Here is a 21079-nt window from a genome sequence, read left to right as displayed (position 1 = left end):
CAGCCTCTTAAATTCCCCAGGTCTCAACCTGACCAAGCACTTGCTGGAAAAAAGCAAGTCTAATCAATGGAAGCCCCACCACAACCAACCCCAGAGACACAGTGTACACAGGCCTGTGGCACTGAAATGTTTTGTTCTCTACCACTGGGTAAAAAAAACACATCTTGAATGTATGTTTATATGAAGCCCACAGGACCACTGTTGGACTGTGTGGTGGTTTTGGTGTGGTTGAAGAGTTCAAACCTAAAGAAGCGTCCAGTTTTACTTAATGCACCCACGGTTTGTGCACTACAAAGGGTTACTGACCCTCTGTGTTCCATGTCTTCATCAGAAGTGAGTGCTCTCGTGTTGTAAGGATGACCATTCCATGGTAGCCCAGAGCATCCATCAACGTTTATACTGTAGAAAAATTACTTAGGTGAGGATGTGTGGAAGCAAGTTGGCAAACCAAGCACTCTCTGAGCAATATGTACCCATAGATTAAACTTCCTGACTTTCTCCCCATTGGATGTAAACAAGAAAGAGGTAATCTGTCAACAAGGGTGCTGGTAAATAAGCTGACACAGCTTTCTTGGGGGGAAAGAGGGGATCTTAACTTGCCCCTACATTTCTGTCACTGACTGTTTTTACAACATAATGCACAAGTGATAATGGCTGCCAGGGCTTAAAGAAGAAAAGTGACGCTTTCTTGCACAGGAGTCTGGTAAACATTAGTTATTATACTATAATTTTAGAGCAAAATTAAAGTGGTGGAAGGTCAGATTATCAAATAATGATATTTAATGTTAAATGAATGTTTTCTTTTAAACCAGTATGGAGATGTGAGGACATAGAGCCTCTCAGTCTGTGCTCCCAACCTTGAAAAATGTTCAGTAGGCTGTTTGAACCAACCTGAAATCAAAAAAAAGGAAGTTCAAAGAATAAACTAGAGATGGACCTAATAAAGCAGGAAAAAGCAGTCTGTGGGCCGAGTAGGCGGAAAATTCATTCAAAAGGTGGCATTCAGTATTTGATTCATATAATACATGCAGTCTGCACAAAGTCAATATTAGGTCCACTTGGTAGAGGACCAGGGAAAATGACAGATTTTCCTATTTTAATGCCAATTGCACAATCCTGAAGGCAGTGCTGGCAGCTCTTGGTGATAATTAGCTTAAAACGGAGGTTCCTCATTTGGCTCACCTGGGCCGGGCCCTGAGCTGCCGAGGGCTCTCACTTCAATTCTGGCACTAACCCTTGTTGGTGTGTTCCATTTTGCTAGTTTACATTTAAGTTTTTAATATTTGAAGCAAAAGCATTTGTATGGGCTTCCTCTTTGCATACCTTGAAGTTGACTTATATGAGTCAATGACTGCTATCATCATAACAGCCAAAATTTAAAGAAAAATTAAGAAACAGGGTGGCACGGTTCCCCCCCTTTGGTGGTCCTCCTCGGGTCCTCGTACTCTGGGGCCTCTGGATGTCAGTGGCCTGGATCTCCTCCATACCTGCTTCATGCCCTGGGGGACGGGGCTATGGCTCCCCACACTCCCTAGCAGATCGTTACATGGAGAAACCTTTGTAATGCAAGCATGCTGATCCACACAGGTGTACACACGGGTGTTCACAGACGCGGACTACACCTTTCTTGGCTGCTGCCTCAAAGCACATTGTGCGCTGTCTATCTTGCGTGCTGCACAATATCGTTTAATATTCAGTATCTACTGTTATTTACTGCTAGCTAGTTTATTGTGATGGTGCTGTATTTATTATGTTGCTCTTTTTTTTTGTTTGCTTTCTCTTCTGTTTTTTTTTTCTCCATACAGGTGATCCAGGTGTTTTGTTTGTTTTTCTTTCTTTCTTCCCCCCTTTCTCACCGTCTCTTCTCCCCTCTGGTTTTCTTTCTCTCCCTCTCTTTCTTTCATTCTTTCTCCCTGTCCTATCCCCCAGTCATGTCTGTCCCGTTAAATACATAATTATAATAAAGGTCAATCAAATGGACCAATATGGCAAGGCCATGATGATCCACTTGGTAAAATAAATCCGCTTGGCATCTTTCTTGGCCTTAAGACAACAATTCTGATGGCTAAAGATCCAAATGGGACACAAAAAGAAAAAAGAAAAAAAAAACAAAAAACAAAGAAACAGTTTCTGCCAAAATCAGCTGTTGACTGCTCTGCCAGCAATTTAATCTATGCCATATGATCATTAGAATATCTGGAGTGCTGCACAAAGACTATGCAACCATTAGTATTTAAATGGTTTTGTATAATTAGAAGAGATTGTAATTTCATTGTGTCTATTTTCACGGTCTTTCTTACAGTGAGTGGGCTGGTAGGAAGGAGTGGGAGGGATTTCTGAACAGCAAAGGCCTCAGTTTGTTAATGCTTTAGATCTGGCAAAATTACTGTCACATCAGTCAGGAGCCTTCACATTAAGCCAATTAAAATGGCTTTGAAAAACCATTAGTAACACTTGCACCACTAGCGGTATGAACTGTGCTGATTTTATGCGTAGCTGAATATCAGTATGTATCTTCACAGAACAGTGTAGGTGGTAGGCAAGAAATTATAGATGAGAGAAGAAGAAAGATGAGGGGGCAGAAGAGAATAAAAGCATCCCAGGAAGAGCGGAGTATGGGGTATAACGGGCCTAGTGCAAAATAACCAAACAAACCACCTTTCGGAGGAGTAGAAGCAAAAGAGCGAAGAAGTGAGAACTTGAGCACAAATAGTAGATGTCTGTCTTTAGAGTAAACACTGGGACTACCGTTGACAGCCCCTCTCTGTGCAATAGTTTGCTGAATTTTTTTTTTTTTTTTTAGGTATTCTTGGTACCTATATGATTCCTGTTTACTTGGGTTTCCCTATAGCTGTTCATTTCCAAAACCACAAAGTCAAAATCCATGATTCAGTATTCAAAATAATGCTTATTTATCTCCAGCTGCAGGCCCACAGTTCATCCTGTGTCTGAAACAAGCTGTTTTAGCTCCCTCCTCCTCTACTCAAGCCAGCTTTCTTAAGATTGGCTGCCTCTTGCAAACAGAGGGTTTGAACAGGAAGTGGGTGGGGCCGTGTGCCTGAGATCACCATATTGAGATTTCCACTATCATTACACTATGCAGAGTAGAAAAAAATGCCGTCTGACGCCTGAGCTTTAGTCTAACAGGCTTTACTCGCTAATTTACTGCCTTCATTTAATGTGGATTTAACAGACGGCAGGAAAGAGAATATTCTACTTGAATAGTCCAGTTTAATGTGTGGAACTAACAGCACCACTTAGATGAGCAAGTTGCCATTGCAGATTGTGCTCATTAAAATGGAATACAGTCATCTAATATGCATTTTAACATATTTAATATATTTTAATGTATTTATAAATAGATATATTTGCATTAAAAACAAAAAAGGTTCACATTTTCTCAACTGGCAGAGAACAGGGACCACAAAGTGTCGCTTTGATTCTTGCTCTTACCACAGACATAGACATCCGTACCTGGGAGGCTTTTTAGCAGATGGTCAGAAGTTGTCAGTGATTGACTTCAAAAATAAAAGTCATGTGTTTTTTGTTTTACTTTTTTAAACAACATGCTGAGTGATCGCACAGTTGACAGTATGAAACCTAAAGCCTCTGTGCAGTTGGCACAATAAGATTTGTAATTTTGTGTATCTGTGAATCCTCCCTTAGATATGCTGCAATAGAGACCATGCTGGATCCTAGCCTAATGCAAGTATACTTTATAACACAGCTAGATGATTAAAGTGCCAGGATCCGACTGCACTGTTCTATCTGACCGCACTGACACATGTCAGCGTATCCAATTATGGTTTTGTAAAAGGAATATAAACCTGGAGCCTTTTTATTGTCTCCTACCCTTCCCAGACCATAGAAGGTAGGAGAGTGTGTTGGTGAGCACATCACACTCCAATGAGATTAAGTGAAGATGACAGTTAAATAGGAAATTAGATAAAAAAAATCATTCCTCCTTGCTTCACTATGCTTTTAGCTTTCCACACACTCTCTGGATTATCGTCAAATAGAAGCCCGTCAAATGCACTCATGTGTGATGTTTTTGTTGAGATGTTATGAGGCGTGCCAGATGCTTTGACAAATGGATAAAAAAACTACCAACTGTCCTGCCCGAGCTTCAGTTTTGCTTCCAAATGTGTGATTGGGAAGATGTTGCAAGTAAGTAAAACTGCTGATTTCATACAGAATAAACACTGTCAGCATGTGTGTGTGTTTTTATCTTAACCACAATCAGTAGTCATGCATCCGTAGTGGGTATATGGTATGACTTTCAGCATGGTTATCAGCAAACAGGGCAGCTCCTGATATGACGATGTGTATATAGTATGACGATGATGGTCTTCAAATGCATCACTCAGACACGTGATAGTGTTTTTGCACCTTCAACAGTTAAGAACGATGAACTTTTGCATTTAATAAAGTAGGTCCTTTATCACTTATTACATGACAGGTGGAAGTGAAATGTGAAAGGAGAGATCATTGACAAAAGTTGAGTCAGAATTTAAAGTATATATTTTACTGCTGCTTTAGATCATTTTTATAGACTACAGCTTAACAAATATTAGTATTCACATTTCAAAAATTTAACTTATTCAGTTAAAATTTTTTCAGCTTCTAATTTAGAGGATTTACTCAGGAAGGAAAGATTTGAGGCTGGCAGCTGACCTTAGATTTCACCTGTACTTGTCTTCATTTTACACTTTTCATTATACATTATACATAGTGCTACAATGCACTGTTTTGCATGAAAGATGGAAAGCAGGAAAGAAGTAGCAGCGTTGAGTGCAAGATACGTTTGACAAATTTATCTTGATCCCCATCATGGCACTTATTGCTATGCACAGTTACTGAATGAAGGAGTGTGCACGAATCTCTGTAAACTAGCAGTCGGCACTCTTAAGGCACCTTGAAGTGATTGTTATATTAATAAATAAAATTTATATATATAGAGAGAGAGAGAGCTTCTTGGTTAAATTTTGAATGTGGCAGTTCACATTCAGTCCAAAATTCCTTTCTTTCAAGCAGGTTATTTAACCATGTTACACTGACTGTTTCTTCTTCACTCACCTCTTTTCACTCTCAATGTGTTTTTACATCACTCTGCATTTAATCATTAGTTATCATTAATTTCTGGCTTCCTTCCTCATGTCACAATCTGTGGCGGATCGTGTGGAGTGAATGAGGTGTGGACCCAAAAGCAGACGATAAGACTTAAAACTGGACTTAACAAAAGGCGAACCTTTATTGCGGCGGACACACAAACGTAAACCAAATGAGGGAAACAACTACAGGAGAGACTAACATAAAATCTACAGTGGGAAAACCTACAATACACAAAACCTGGAAATAGTTGAATATCTGAACCACGGAAACGCTGGGGAGATTAGCAGACGATCCAACAGTGAACAGAGGGAGACAGAGGACTTAAATACACAGAAGGATAAAGAGGAAAGTGGAAACACACGGGGAGCACACCGACACAAATGAACAGGACGCCACAGGGGAAGCAAAACTAGATGTAATAAACATGGAACACGAGACTGTCAAAATAAAACAGGAAACACTGAGATGTAGACTGACAAGTGAGCTTCACAAAGGACTGGAACGTAAACTCAAAAAAACTCAGCTTTAATGCTGGATAGTAGAAAACAGAAACCTAACGTAACTGAGAACATAAACTAAGCAACAAAACAGTTGACAGGCAAAACGCACAGCATGGTAGACAGTAGATCATGACACAGACAGAGGAAAACACAGGGCTTAAAAAAACAGAGGGAGCAATCAGTGAATGAGAGACAGGAGGGAAACACAGCTGGGGCAAATCAGGGCTAACGAGACAAGGGAAGCAAAAACTGATACATTAACCTGAGACACATAACAGGAAACATAACACAGAGATGTGGACTTGACAAGCGGATACAGCAGACAGGGGAGAAATAAACTAATGAACACAGACAGAAGCCAAAAGACTAAGGCTACGTCCACACGTACCCGGGTATTTTTGAAAACGCAGATTTTTCTATGCGTTTGCACCTTTCGTCCACACGTAAACTGCGTTTTTGGTCACTGAAAACGGAGATTTTTAAAAACTCCGGCCAGGGTGGATATTTTTGAAAACTCCGTTTTTGCATTTACGTGTGGACGAGAAAAATGGAGAAAACGCCACGTGTGCGCCACGTTATTGTTTCGGTGAAATGAATTTCTACAATACTGTTACTGTTAATTGTACTCTCTGCAGTGTTTAAATGCTTACATTTACTATTTCCCACGGAGGCTTCTAGACTTCTGATTGGCCAACATTTCTACACGGTTAGGAATATATCGCCACCTGTTGCTTTGGCATGTTCCTAGCAGCGTTTTCCTTCATTTCTGCGTTTACGTGTGGACGGGATTATTTTTTTTAAACGAAAACTGAAAATCTCAGTTTTCAAAAATACCCGTGTACGTGTGTACGTAGCCTAAAACTCTAACATAAACCACACAGAGAACCTAAACTCAGAACAACCCTATAACCCATAAGACAAAGAAAAATATAATAAACCCAATCAAAGAACCAAATACACAAAACCACAGGGTCAACGACCCAGGCCGCCTAACAGAGGGGACACAAGAGAGTACATGTGAAAGCACAACACAACAGTGACATAACATGGAAGACATGGCACTCAGGGGAAACATTGCATGAATCATAGGGAGGGAAACAAGACATAAGGACTCACACAAACACACACAAACACAGACACTCAGAGAGGGACACAGGAAAAAGACACAAGTGGAGCCTAAATCTAAACAGAATCAACTCAGAGCTACTAAATGAACTTTAAATAATATATCATAATACAAAATGACTCAGAACCACGACACCTTGGTGTGATTTTGGTTCTGTCTCCCTCCCATCACCCCTAACTGATCACAGCAGAGCCTGTTTCTACTGCTGGTAAGAGGAAGTTTTTCCTTCCCACTGTCGCCAAGTGCTTACTCATAGGGAGATCTTACAATATAAAGGGCCTTGATTGTTGTTGTGATTTGGTACTACTGAACTGAACTCAACTACAGAGCTATGAAAGCCTCAAGGAGCAACTCAGGCTAAAACCCTGAAGACTGCAAACTTATTTTATCAACTGTGGCAAGGCCATGAACCAAAGAAGAAAGTGTTTGAGGCAGAGCTTACAAGAGTGTTTATGTTATATGGTTTGAGTGAAATGCGGCTGAACACACAACCTGAGGCAAATGCAGTGTTTTGAGTTCAAGGTGATCTGAACATTATCTTTATTTTTTTTAAAAAGCAGTTGAATGGCCTATTGTCCTTTAGCAGCACAAACCAGAACCACACTGGATTCTGAGATGATGGAACGAGGCTGAATGATTAGGTGTTTAGGTAAAAATGAAAAGTGCAAAGAAGAATTACTCAGGGGTGAATTGAATCAATGTTCTTAGCCCTCACAGGCACACTGCAACAATGAAATGTGAATGAAAAAAGGCCACTGTCTTCACAAATTCATTTATTGTTAACAGCTGCTAAAGGAACCATTTTCATCAATTTGCAACACGTTCTCACTCCCAACTCGTCAAACGTGTGACGCATGGTCAGGCTCCCTCTGCTTCACTTATGGACGCGCAGGGTACCCCCCTCTCCTCGAGAATTGACGTGCAGGGTCCTCTCATTGAATACTATAGAGCTCCCTAAACGTTGCTTATTGACGACAAGAGATTGCCGCGGAAGAGCCTGTTGTCCGTATATTTATACATTTCCAAAATCACATTGTAGTGACGTATACAGAACACAATACATTATATAATGTAAACAACTACCTGAGAAACAGCAGATACAGCAGAGAAATTAATTATAGGCTGTTACTTTTGTATCGTTTATTGCATTTATGGAGGGAGTGGTGCATGCTGGGTAATGGCACAGCTAGCGACTGGGTGACTTTATTCACCCGCTTCGGCTGTTATCAGTCCATACAATGGGCGTTATTAGCACAAATCAGTCCCATAGATATGGACCATCTCCTGCTAGATTGTTCAGAAGGTTGTTATCATCCATCCAGATGGAGGATCACTAACAGGAGCGTGGAAGACTCCAGAATCCACTCTGGCTGGAATCCGGTGAATACAACAGTACAGGTAAGGCCATTTGAACAGACAGCATTTATAGAATGACTATTAAAAGTCAGCAAGTGTCAATAATGTTAATGTGGTTATGTTAGTAATACACCGAGTGCTAATATAACAGCTTTAAGATGCATTTGTAGATATTGTTACGTGTTTTACCGTCTTTATGGTGCTAGCTTAAAGTTACGGTGTAAACGTTAGCTTATATTGGAGGAAAGCTGTTACTGGTTAAACGATGTTAGCACAGAAATATTAGCTTCTGTCATGACTGATGAAGTTACTAGTTAATAAAGTTTCCAGTAAAGTGTTTAATCGCAACCACAGATTGACAGCAAATATCTCGATTAGCTTCAATGCATCTATAATAAATATGTGCAAGTTTCAGTGCTTCGTTTAAACTGTATGATACTTATACTGACCCAGGGTCAGTGTAAAATACAATCCTAGCTGTGTGAACAAAGCCTGGCTCCTTTAATCCTGCATGACAAACCTCAGGATGCAGGTTATTATTACTCTTTCCTGCTGGCACACCTGTCACACCTGAGAGTCAGCTAGAAGCAGACTGCCAGACTCTGTAATACTGTAAATGATCAGTGACTCAGGTTAACACTAAACTTTAAACGGTACCTCTGTGTCTTTGTGTGTGCTGAACATTTAGGATTGAGTCAGGCTGCATCAGCTGAAGCTGTTATTTGTATATATCAGTATTTTTTTAATTCAGGTGTGGGGAAAATACACAAGACTGCAGTGAAGCGATGTACCAGATTAATCCCTGGCCAAAGGTATCGTACTTAAATCAGACTACTGATCCAGCCACATCAGCCTTTTGTGAGGTCTGTTTAAAGTAGACTTAAAATGAACTCCAGGTTCCTGAGAGGTGGACTGTGAGCACAGAAACACATGTTCATACATACAGCTGCAGCAAACTTACATTAATTTTAAATAGATTTGTTACTCTGATGTCTGTCTCTGTGTTAGTCCTCTGACAGACTGGTGACCTGTCCAGGTGTGCTCTACCTATGACTACTGGGACAGGCTCTAGCCTCTGTAATAGAAATTTTCTGTTATTCTCATTTAAAGTATTTAAGTGCTTATGCATATGCTTAGTTGTGACACTGTTACTGTTCAGTGAAAGTTTCTAAAACTAGATGAACTTACTTCAGCGTCAGCAGTTTGAGAAAACAACTCCCTTTACAGGTGCTGATAAGGCCAAGGGCACAAAACAGCATAACCATTGATCCGTTAGGTTTCATAGCGAGGCGCGTGAAGTGTGGTGTGATCAGTTTAACTTCCTCCCTCTTCCTTGGAATGCATAAAGGAGTGGGAGCACAACTTCTGTGGCAGAGCTGACTGTGAACTGTGATGTTTGATGTGTGCTGGCTCTCCTGTGCGCAGTAATAAATAGCTTGATCACAGCTCTTTCTGTGTTGCAGACTTTATTTAAAAAATTCCACGACACCCCCCCCCACCCTCCCACTGTGAACATGAATTGAATATTCAGAAGAAAATGAATGGATAGATTGACATTTATTTAAATAGTTCTAGAAATCTGAGCTGTTGGTGTGTCCGTGGATTGTGTGGTAATAATATTAGACCTGGCAATCTTTCTTACTGAATCTCTACTATGAGTCATGTTACCTGAGATTAATTCTATGTTTACCTGTCAGCCTGGACAAATGTGCTGTGTGAAGGAAATTAAATTAAATCAGATCTGAACTGCGTACATTTAAGGAACCTGTTCATATTTAATTGAAATATGAACCAGTGATTTTTTTGATTGCTGATTCCAAGAGAGTCTTTGTGGAAATCCTGTTTGGCTTTTTGTTATTTTAATTCTCTTTTCTGTTTTCCAGAACAGTTCTCCACAGTCACTGTCCACATGGGTCAGTGGGACCAAGAAGCACTCTGCTAATGTGGGACTCTGACCAGCAACATCCAGCAGGACCCAGACAGCGTTTTCTATCTCCCAGCTGGAGTTTTTTGTTTGTCTGTGATGGGAGAGTCAGATTTTTGTTGAGCTTCACACTTGCAGAGGTAAGTCAGTTTGCAGAGATCCCTCCCACCCTGGCTTTTATGTGGTAGATTTCTTATCTGAAACAGTAATATTTCAGTGACTGCTGCTTATACCACAGGTTAATACACTCTACTGATCCCTGATGGGAGAATCATCAATTTTGCCAACAAAGAAGCCTGGTGGATGTTTGTTTACAGTCTGATGATGGGACATCATGCTCTGCATCTTCAAAGTTTGCCTCCTCATTATTATTCATACCCAGTAATGTGAAGTATGCTTATATCTACTATAACTGAACCAACCTGGTGCTCTTCATTTATGGAGGCTGTTGAGTCTGAATGTTGGATGTTGTGTATCTCGTGTTCTCTGGGCTTTGTTGTCCTCAGTCTTTTTGCAGGATCAGAAAACAAAACCAGGAGGCGTGTAAATGTTTCTTCTCCATGATGTTTCTTCAAATGTTTCTTCTGGATGATGATAAGACTGTGACACGGGATGCCACCTTTGGTCTTGTGATGAAGCAAAGCTCAGGAAGAAGTGTGATTAAATGGTACCCACATGTGTGCTGCTGAGAAGGATGTACAGGGGCACCTGCAGCCAAATCCAAGCCTCAGGTTAGTTGTAGTTGCAGAACGCTATAGGACTGAGACAGCTGAGGCATCAAATGTTTGATTAAACTGATGAAAAAGAGAAGTTTCTTCCCTATAATTATCACTTCTTAAAATCTGTAGCAACTTCAAGTCTGTCAGCATGCTGAGCATGCTCAGAATGTGATAATATATTTTTGTTCAATATTTAATTTCTTTCAGTTGCAATTGTTAAATGAAAAAAATATATATATATTCTTATAATTTAGCAAACTAATTTATCAAAAAAATATATACATATATCTGTATTAGTTTTAATAAATTAATTTGACACCTGTATTGAAAATACCATATTGTATTCATACAGAATCAGTTTGGTATCATTGTTTGTCTGTTCACTGATTGTTGAAACTAAGAGCTAGTTTGATCTGTTTAGATCTAAAGTATCCAAAGTTGAGCTCTAATGTTTCTTCACCCTTGTGTGTGTGATATGTGATTTCCTACATGCTGGCAGAGCAGCAGTTTGTGCTCACAGATGGTGACGGTGTGGAGAGACGGTGGTGTTTCCTCAGAAGAACCAGCAGAGTCACAAAGGACACCAGTCCATCTCACCACCTTGACTTGCTGACTGATGCTCGTCTGCACTGCACAGAGGAAATCACCTGACCGAGGTTTGTCCGGTGACGTGTTATGAAATGTATATTTGTTTTATGCTTACAGATATGTTTTTCTTGACAGGGGCTCTGCAGAGGTTAGACAAAGAAAATATGTGCTTTACATTTTACTGTGATTTACTGTGATATTTGTTGCCTGATGTTCAGCAGGAATGGAGAAACGGAATCAAAGGGAGATGTTTTTGCTGTTTTTGTAATGATGTAAGTAAATCTTCAATATTATTTATTTGCTTGGTTATATTAGGAGTGTTTCTGAGTGAGGGAGAGAGGAGTCATCATCCAGGTAAAGTGACGTGGATCAGTGGATACACTTGTCTCCCCTTTAAAGGAGACGATCCAAGTCATCCTTAAATGTTAGTGCTTTCAAATACACAAACATTTTTAAAGGACAAAAATGAACATCCAACTTTGACTGTAATACAAAATAAATCTTTGCATGTGTGTTTTCAAACTCTCAGATGGGCAGGATATCAGTCTTGGACTGTCTAACCTGCAGCACTGAATGACCACCACACATGAGCATGTTCCTGCAACATTCAGCAGCTTTGTTCATCTGTGTGCTTCTGCTTTTGGTAAGTAGAGTTACCCAACTACAGTAACTCTAAACACATGCCATCCATTTCTAACGGCCTGGTTACTTCCTGTCAGTTACTTTAGAAACCATGTGGTCACCTGACCTAACACTGTTTCTTCTTCTTCCCCTTAATGTTCAAGTGTCAAATGTCAAACAGCTGGAGAGGAAACTACACCAGTGTACTGGGATGTTTCACCAACACGTGCCAGATGCTGTTCCTTCATGGTGACATCACCAGAGACAGCCCCACCCACCTCAGGACCTCGCCATTGATCATGATCATGATGACAGCGAGCGGAACTAAGACTGTAAAAATCCATGACCAGAATGTTTAGATGCTTTCTAATTATTAATGAATACTGAGTTTTTGTCTCTCTTTTTTTTTTTTTTTACCTCATTTGTTACTAACAAAGTTCACCAAACTCACACAGTTTACATTCTGTATGTTTCCATCAAGGTTTATTTTCTTAGAAATCGTCGTTTTTCTCCTTTTCTCTTTTTCTCTGTTGTAATTGATGATAATTCAGTGAATATACTGCGCTGCTTCCTTTTATTGCGTCACACATTGCTTTAAGTTTTTCAGTGTCCAGTTATTTTTTACTGCTGTTTGAATTCTCTGTATGTTTGACCCTGTAGACTGTTTGATGGACTGCTTGTCTTCCTGTTTGTAACCGCCGCCTGTTTTTTAATAAAGATTTGGATTTCTGACTTTAACACAGCCTCTGCGTGTCCTCCCTTTGTCCTCTTCCTCTGTGAATGTGTTGCATGTGTCACAGATTAATTTTATTAACAGCTTTCCCACAGTCAGTTGCATCAGCGTTCATTCACAGCACATTGCAGAAGGATTCAGATTAATACAGTGATCTTATAGTCAGAATTATCCTGACAGACTGCCACTGTAAATTATCTTTCATCAAGTAAATTTCAAAGTTCAGTATTTCAAAGCAGGAGTTATGAAGAATTATATTGGAATTAGGACTGTAACAATATGTACTTACAAAGTCAAAGTTTTTTAATTATGCTAGAATATTGGAAGACAATCAACTTTTAGTGTTTTCCGCATATTAATTATTCTGAAATAGAGACGGTGACCCTAACTGTACAGAAGCACTAAACAACTGACAATCTAACAAACATCATTGGCCTGAGCTGTCATGCACAGCGAGTCTGATCCTTTGCTGTGAGAGTCTGACAAGCATGTTTCTGGTCAGTTTGGAAGAAATAATATCACAATGTTGATCTTTTTTTCAATATTCCTTTTCTTTTACAACATAAACTGTGATCAAAGCTACTTATGTTCACAGCATGTAATAATACTGACAGTCCAGGGCATTGTGGTCTGTTGAGCTAGGGTTAGGGTTAGCAATTCAGACATATGTAATCAATATTACTCTTGCTGGATATAACAAACACCTAGGAATTTGTATTATAATTAGATTTTCATGAAATATTCATATTCAGTATTGGTCCTTTTATATTATAACCACGTATCCACCCAGGCTCATGGTGGGGCAGGGCTCTGTCCTGGGATGCTTGAGTAAAAGGTAATGTACACCCTGACCAGGCATCCAGTCTGTCAGAATTGTTTTCAATATTTGGTTCAAAAATATGAGTGAAAACAAAAATCCAATTAGGATTCTTGCATATGATGAATGAAGTCTGTCTTTGACTGTATTGTCCAGCTGATCCATCAAACCCCCAGCAGGTGAACCTTATTCATGACATAACACGGTAACAATGTAAAAAATTAAACAGCAACAGTCTAAATGTAAAGTGCATTCTAAACTCCTCTTCAATAAATCATATGCAAAGAGTCATTCAGGACTGTAAAACGTGAACTACAGAACCCAGAGTCTTCATCATTAAATCTCTGGTTGCTTCATTTTTCTATCCTATATCAGATACTTTAAAGGTTAGGTTAGGTAAAGTTGCACTGTCATTGTGAGGCAAAGTGTTTTATGTGTGTGTGTGCGTGTCATGGACGGCTATAAAAGGCCTATAATTAAAGAACAAAGCGGGGTTTGAGTTCGAGTTGCGGCAGACTGTCACTACTTGTAAATGGAACGCAGCCTTCCTACGGCGGACAGCTAATAACAGGAATCGGACGCGGTCCACCCAAGTCCACAGCAACCACCATTAACCGCCTAGCATGACCTTAAAAACATATTCTGTCTTCATAACTATCAAACACGTGAAATGATTTGCAAAGTGTGAAAGTGTTACAGCTGCAGAGAGCTATGACGGTATCTTTGGAAGCTGTTTACATAGCTAATAATATATGATGTAACTATGGAGACAGTCACGTGAGCTAGCGGTGCACGTTTACTACAGTGAATAAGGTGATTGCGTGCACACGCTGCAGAGGGTAAAGACATTACTTCAATATTGTTTTATATTGATATATATTTGCCTTCTGTTGACCATCACCTCAGGTTCACCATTACAGTTTCAGCATACAGATGCACACTGTCTAAATATCAACACATTCAAAAACTCATGTCTCAGAAATAAGCACAGCTGTTCATGTTTGTCATTAGAGTTTTATTTGTAAGAAAATTATGAACTTCATATTGTGTATCAAATAAAAGAACATTTCACAACTCTGAGTCAACAGAAACAGGTAACAGAAATGTCTCTAATGTAGACTTGTACAGTGTAGTGTAAGCATTAAAAGATCATAAAGGAAACACTAACATTCACGTGAAACTAATTGTAATAAAAAATGAACAGGTGGTTTATAGATGTAAAAGAAAGAATCTGAAAACAACACTTTTTTGGTCTAAGTGATCAAAGTAGAAAACAGAACTGATGTTCAAGAACAAACCGTAGCTGCACTAATATTACACATCTCCATTGTTGTGGTGAACAGACATGTTGCTTTTAAAACCACATGCAGTGTGTGACCGTGACTGTTCACTGAGACCATGAACACCACTTCGCTGAAGCCTTCGCCTTCTTCTTCTTCTTCTAAAATGGAAGCAGAAGGAGCACGAGCTGCTTTGATCTACTGAAATGAAAAAGCAGAACATCTGAGCTGAAACCAGTCAGCTGAAATCATTAAGACAGGAACAATCATTCAATGCAGTGTCTCAGGTGGCTTAGCCTGTTACAACTGTTGATACAAGCTAAATACGGTTAACACACAGTGTCAGGGAGCTCCAGTGTGGGAACTAGTGGCTTTAGGTTTGTAGTCATTTAACTTTCATCCATTCATTCATTTAATTCAGGAGGAAGAAATGCCAGATTGGTGCAGGCTGGTTACATGCATTTGGTCCCATGCTGTCTTTAACTAAATGACTTGGTTCATTTTATGGCTGGGCTGTATGTGGGGTTATATCATGTTATTTGGGCAGGAGTACCTGTCCCCTGTTAGACTTAGAAAGTTTCTCCATAAGTAGAGTTTCTAACTCTTATAGCACATCTGTGGCTGACAGCTTTTTGGTGGCTCTTTTTACCCCACTGGTTGTGAGTGTGTAAATACCACTAGTTCTTTTGGGTTGCAGTTAACTTGGGAGGAAGGGGTGGGTCTGCCATGACTAGATGAATAACAATTATCTGGGATACATAAATTTCATAATGCATGCATATATCTCTATAAACCTGGCCTGAGGGCTGCCATTTTTACATTCAGTTATTTCTCTGCTGGAACTAAATAATGAATGTGTTACAGTTAAAGTGAAACACTGGTCAGTGTAAATGGCTCATAGGGACACAGAAACCTTTAAATTAAATCCCATCACCTGATATCGAGTGTCAAACAATATCAAAGCTGTAAAAGCTGTTTACAGTCAGAATTTATAAAAACTATGATTGTAAATAAATTCAAACAAGTGAGCTTTTCTCTTTGTGCTGAATATCAACACTGTGATTTCTTAGACTGTAAGCTTTACTTTAGCGCAACCAGTTGTAGAAGCCGTCACTCCAAATGTCTTTTGATAACAAGAAAAAAATACCTTTTCAGTACACGGCCTGAAGTTCTTCTCCAAACATCTTCTGCCATCGGCTTTGTCTGCTGGTTTGAAGACAATAGACCACAAAAAAGATGATTTAGTCACTTTGTCTGCATCATGCAGCTTGAATGTGTCGTGTAACAATGTTGAATAGCCGTCGTTATCCCTCTGCTGTGTCAGGAGGATTGTACTGTACAGCATCTCATTGATATGTGAGGAATGCTAATGTAACACGATAACAGACTTACATCATTAAAATATAAAGGGCAGGAGATATTTAGATATTTTTATATTTATATTACAGTGTATAGCTGACAGATATTACTAAATAGATAGAATTTACTAAATAGCTGGATGAACATGAAAAATATGTCCATAATCACAAATGACCATGAGAGCCAGTAGAATTAATTCAACTGGACACTCAAAAGACGTCCTTAAATGCTCTTTAAGTGGCAGAACAGATGAACAAACAGTTAATCGCTTACTTGAGATGAAATCTGCTCAGCTACTTTGAAAACAGCTTCTAACTGGTTCCTCCTTTAACAGGATGACTGCTCAGGGGTAAGGCCATCATGCAGTCCAGCAACCTTTATGGTTCTGCTTTGATTCACCAGGAACTATTAGGGAAACCTTCCAGCGCCTCCTGTGAAAGACACAGGGATAAACACAAACATTTATTAACATGTTCCACAGTCTTCCAGCTTGATTTTCTCATCCTGTGGACAACAACGTACATGGATGCAGGTTTATTGTTAACTTTTGTAAGGTTTATTTACTGAACATATCCAGCTGCAGCTCCACTGTGATCCTGAACTGGATAAGCACTTAAGAAAATGTGTCAATAAATGGACATACATCAACTTACTATATTTATCCAAACAGACTGGACCAATAATGCTTCACTGAGTTAGAGACTTTAACGTCTCTTCTATGTAAGAATGTCTCGTGCTGATATACCTGCAAACTTGACAACAAAGGTTTTTCAGACTGCATGTAGCTGTCCTCTATGTCAGCTCACACATTTACATTCATGTCATACTTATTTCTGCTTTCCCATTTTATAATTATTACTTATATTTTGATTAGATACCTTGAGTTTGTAAATGATGAGATTACATAATTGGAATACAATGTATCCAATTCAAGGTTGTGGGAGGATGAAGCCTATCCCAGCTGATACAGGACAAAGGCAGGACAGGCTGCCAGTTTATCGCAGGGCTAAGACAATATGTGTAACAGAAAATCCACTTAAATGTTTGATATTTCTTATAATAATCATAATTATGACTATTATTTAAAGGTTTCTTTATAAATACATTTTGATTTTTTTATAACCCCTAAAATATAAACCTGAGCTGTTTCAGATTCTGACCTCTGACCTCAGTGACCTGGCTGTGTCCTCACTGCAGCTCCCTCTTGGAAGTACGTCTGCTTCTTGTCTTCCCCCAGTGATGACCGCCTGCCCTTAATATCACGTACTGTACCTGAGGAACAAAAAAGGACAAACACTTGCCTTCATTTAAGAAGTACATTCATACAGAGGTAATCTATGGAAACACACTAGTTCACCCTTTGGGAGGAATCAGTTCCTGTGAAACATTTCTGTAAATGAACATCATGTGGAGAATGAATGAAATGAGTTCTTCAGGTGACTCAGCAGACCCACACTGACAAATGAAACTTATGTGGAAGAAGAATCTGGACTTTTTTGATTTCCAATCTAGTTAAACTATTAAGCATCTTTGCTCTTCTGAAATCTGTGTTAAACAACAACAAACATAAATTAGTAACAAAAATACAGCTGAGTAGAGGCTTTACAAACCACCAGCAGCCATAATGCTAAATTTTAATCTTCAAATGTTTCTGAGCCGTCTTCAACCTGCTTTTAACACATTAAAGTCCCACAGTCAATGCAGCCTGACTCAATCCTAGATGTTCAGCACACAGAGACACAGAGGTACTGTTTAAAGTTTAGTGTTAACATGAGTCACTGATCATTTACAGCATTACAGAGTCTGGCAGTCTTTGCATGATGTCCACGTCACTGTAAGTTTCTAGCTGACTCTCAGGTGTGCCAGCAGGAAAGAGTAATAATAACCTGCATCCTGAGGTTTGTCATGCAGGATTAAAGGAGCCAGGCTTTGTTCACACAGCTAGGATTGTATTTTACACTGACCCTGGGTCAGTATAAGTATCATACAGTTTAAACGAAGCACTGAAACTTGCACATATTTATTATAGATGCATTGAAGCTAATCGAGATATTTGCTGTCAATCTGTGGTTGCGATTAATCACTTTACTGGAAACTTTATTAACTAGTAACTTCATCAGTCATGACAGAAGCTAATATTTCTGTCCTAACATCGTTTAACCAGTAACAGCTTTCCTCCAATATAAGCTAACGTTTACACTTTAACTTTAAGCTAGCACCATAAAGACGGTAAAACACGTAACAATATCTACAAATGCATCTTAAAGCTGTTATATTAGCACTCGGTGTATTACTAACATAACCACATTAACATTATTGACACTCGCTGACTTTTAATAGTCATTCTATAAATGCTGTCCGTTTAAATGGTCTTACCTGTACTGCTGTATTCACCGGATTCCAGCCAGAGTGGATTCTGGAGTCTTCCACGCTCCTGTTAGTGATCCTCCATCTGGATGGATGATAACAACCTTCTGAACAATCTAGCAGGAGATGGCCCATATCTATGGGACTGATTTGTGCTAATAACGCCCATTGTATGGACTGATAACAGCCGAAGCGGGTGAATAAAGTCACCCAGTCGCTAGCTGTGCCATTACCCAGCATGCACCACTCCCTCCATAAATGCAATAAACGATACAAAAGTAATAGCCTATAATTAATTTCTCTGCTGTATCTGCTGTTTCTCAGGTAGTTGCTTACATTATATAATGTATTATGTTCTGTATACGTCACTACAATGTGATTTTGGAAATGTATAAATATACGGACAACAGGCTCTTCCGCGGCAATCTCTTGTCGTCAATAAGCAACGTTTAGGGAGCTCTATAGTATTCAATGAGAGGACCCTGCACGTCAATTCTCGACGAGAGGGGGGTACCCTGCGCGTCCATAAGCGAAGCATTGGGAGCCTGACCATGCGTCACACGTTTGACGAGTTGGGAGTGAGAACGTGTTGTTCCTGCGGTCTCCATAGCAACACAGAGTAGAGAGTCTGGAAGGAAAAATTTTTTATTCGAGTGACAGCAAAGGTCCAAAAATCTGAAATTCCCGGAAGAAAGAGACCTTTAAATGAGACGTTATGTGCGTAACAAATGTGGCCAAACTTTCAAATGAAGTAAACATATGTTGAAGAAATTCCTGTGAGCCAAAAGCTTTGCTGTTTGGAATATTAGGTTTCCAGTGTTTTATTGTTTTGGGGGGCTTTTTACTTCTTGCTGACATCAACTCATTTGTTCAAGCCTCAGTCACACCAGCCCAGAGACTGCCTGGCAAATTAAAGTGTTAAGGCAAAATCTGTATTCCCCAACTGATTGCTGAAGGTTGCCAACAGTGGCTATATGATATCAGTTAGAAAGAAAGTGCTGCACCAAAAGCCTTCTTGTGATTGATTTGTTGCTAGCAGATTGACACTTTCACATGTTTGCATTAAAAAATGCACCAACTTGTTTGCAAACACTGGCCAACTATTTGCAGAGCAGTAGTCAAATGTAAAAAAGTCAATCAAACCAAAAATGGAGAACTGATTGGCAGCAACCTCCAGCATTTACTCGCCAACCAGTCCATGGAATATACAGTTCACGTTTTGTTGCCAGGGGGTCTGGAAGAAGCTGGAAGAAGACCAAATTTACTCTCCAACGTGACTGTCAAACTATTCCTAATACAATCAAAACTATACAAAAGAAAACAGCTTAAAAAATAGTTTATTGAAAACATGAAGTGTACACAAAATATAGAAAAACCAGACAATGTGTGCCTCAGAGAGGTTAGGACTTAGACAAACAGATATGAACCCAACTAAAGATGAGCACACGCACACACATGGACCTTCAGGGATTCTTACTTTTACAGACAGTGGTTTACCAAGCCCACTCTCTGTGTAAATTTCCATTCTTTAACCTACTATCCAACAGGGATTCAGAAGATCTGGTATTTTCTAGTTTACTCCTGTTCATAACTCTGACCTGCAAACTCCAGTATCTCACTCCATGACAGCCATTGCAATCAGTAATATCCCAAACACAGTGCGCATAACACACACAGTACTTGACTTAAATAGATAAACTGTAATATAGTGCCATATGTTGTTCCAGCGTTTGCTGTGAGTTTCACTTGAGATAACATTTAACACTCTTGTTTTCCTTTAATATACATGCAGTGTTTTATAAACAAACTCACTAATTGATTAATTCGATTAGATTAGATTAGATTAGATTAGATTAGATTAGATTAGATTAGATTAGATTAGATTGATTGAGTAATTAATGATGTGGTCATACCCATGAAATACCCAACGGGTCACTAACTGATTTCTAGGCCTACATGACTGGGGATTTAGCAGCTGATTTCACTGACAGCCAACAACCTCCGAGAGCCACTTACCAGCCACTTGAGGGATAAACATTTTTCCCTTGGTAACAGTTGTTGCCAGGAGGTCTCTAAGCCTCTGTGACTGGAGCCTTATACTGTCTGCAGACAGAGGAGTTTGGTATTTATATTAGTAACTATCAAATATGTTCATCACACTTTCAGGTTCCTTTCTGTGGCAAAAAGAAAAGAAGAAACTGAAATATCTGCACCGTGTTACTGAATCCTGGAATCTATGAACAGCATCCGGGCCTCCTCATCAATCAGGTAAGCTAATGCGATGGAAGACAGCATAGCCTTTACATTGTTGATGTATTCACATTATTATGGGTAATAACTGTCTGATGCTAAGGAGCAATAGCTGGTATTTTGCAGAAAAGTTATTTGTTATTCAATTATTAAAGATATATATTAATGTAACACCACATGTCAGCAACTTTCTCTAAAATGATAACTATGCCTATATATATCATCTTCTTCTATTATCTTCTGTGCCGCATGTACAATTATCACGACATTAATATAAATTAGTAATTGCCAATGAAAAACAAAGATGTAAATTCAAATATGTGAAAA

The 21079-nt window shown here is 39.3% G+C and overlaps 2 long non-coding RNA genes across 3 annotated transcripts; one reads left to right on the top strand and one right to left on the bottom strand.

Moving 5' to 3' along the window:
- The first annotated feature begins 9732 nt into the window (after window positions 1-9732).
- Window positions 9733-12671, top strand: LOC146369869 (uncharacterized). 2 transcript variants are annotated; one of them, XR_014797278.1, is made up of 6 exons: window positions 9733-10158; window positions 10257-10749; window positions 11242-11393; window positions 11641-11749; window positions 11855-11968; window positions 12111-12671. It is a non-coding gene; the product is annotated as an uncharacterized LOC146369869 (long non-coding RNA). The 2 variants fall into 2 exon arrangements; XR_014797279.1 differs by having other exon boundaries at window positions 11237-11393.
- A 3572-nt stretch (window positions 12672-16243) lies between these two features.
- Window positions 16244-18736, bottom strand: LOC146369868 (uncharacterized). The gene is made up of 3 exons (XR_014797455.1): window positions 18512-18736; window positions 17296-17407; window positions 16244-16566 (listed from the first exon to the last, which is right to left on the bottom strand). It is a non-coding gene; the product is annotated as an uncharacterized LOC146369868 (long non-coding RNA).
- Between the last annotated feature and the right edge of the window lie 2343 nt (window positions 18737-21079).

Source organism: Perissodus microlepis, chromosome 17 (assembly GCF_051167445.1).
Source record: "Perissodus microlepis isolate ML-2025 ecotype Zambia chromosome 17, ASM5116744v1, whole genome shotgun sequence".
Lineage (NCBI taxonomy): Eukaryota > Metazoa > Chordata > Actinopteri > Cichliformes > Cichlidae > Perissodus > Perissodus microlepis.
This window is presented reverse-complemented; position numbering and strand designations above follow the sequence as displayed.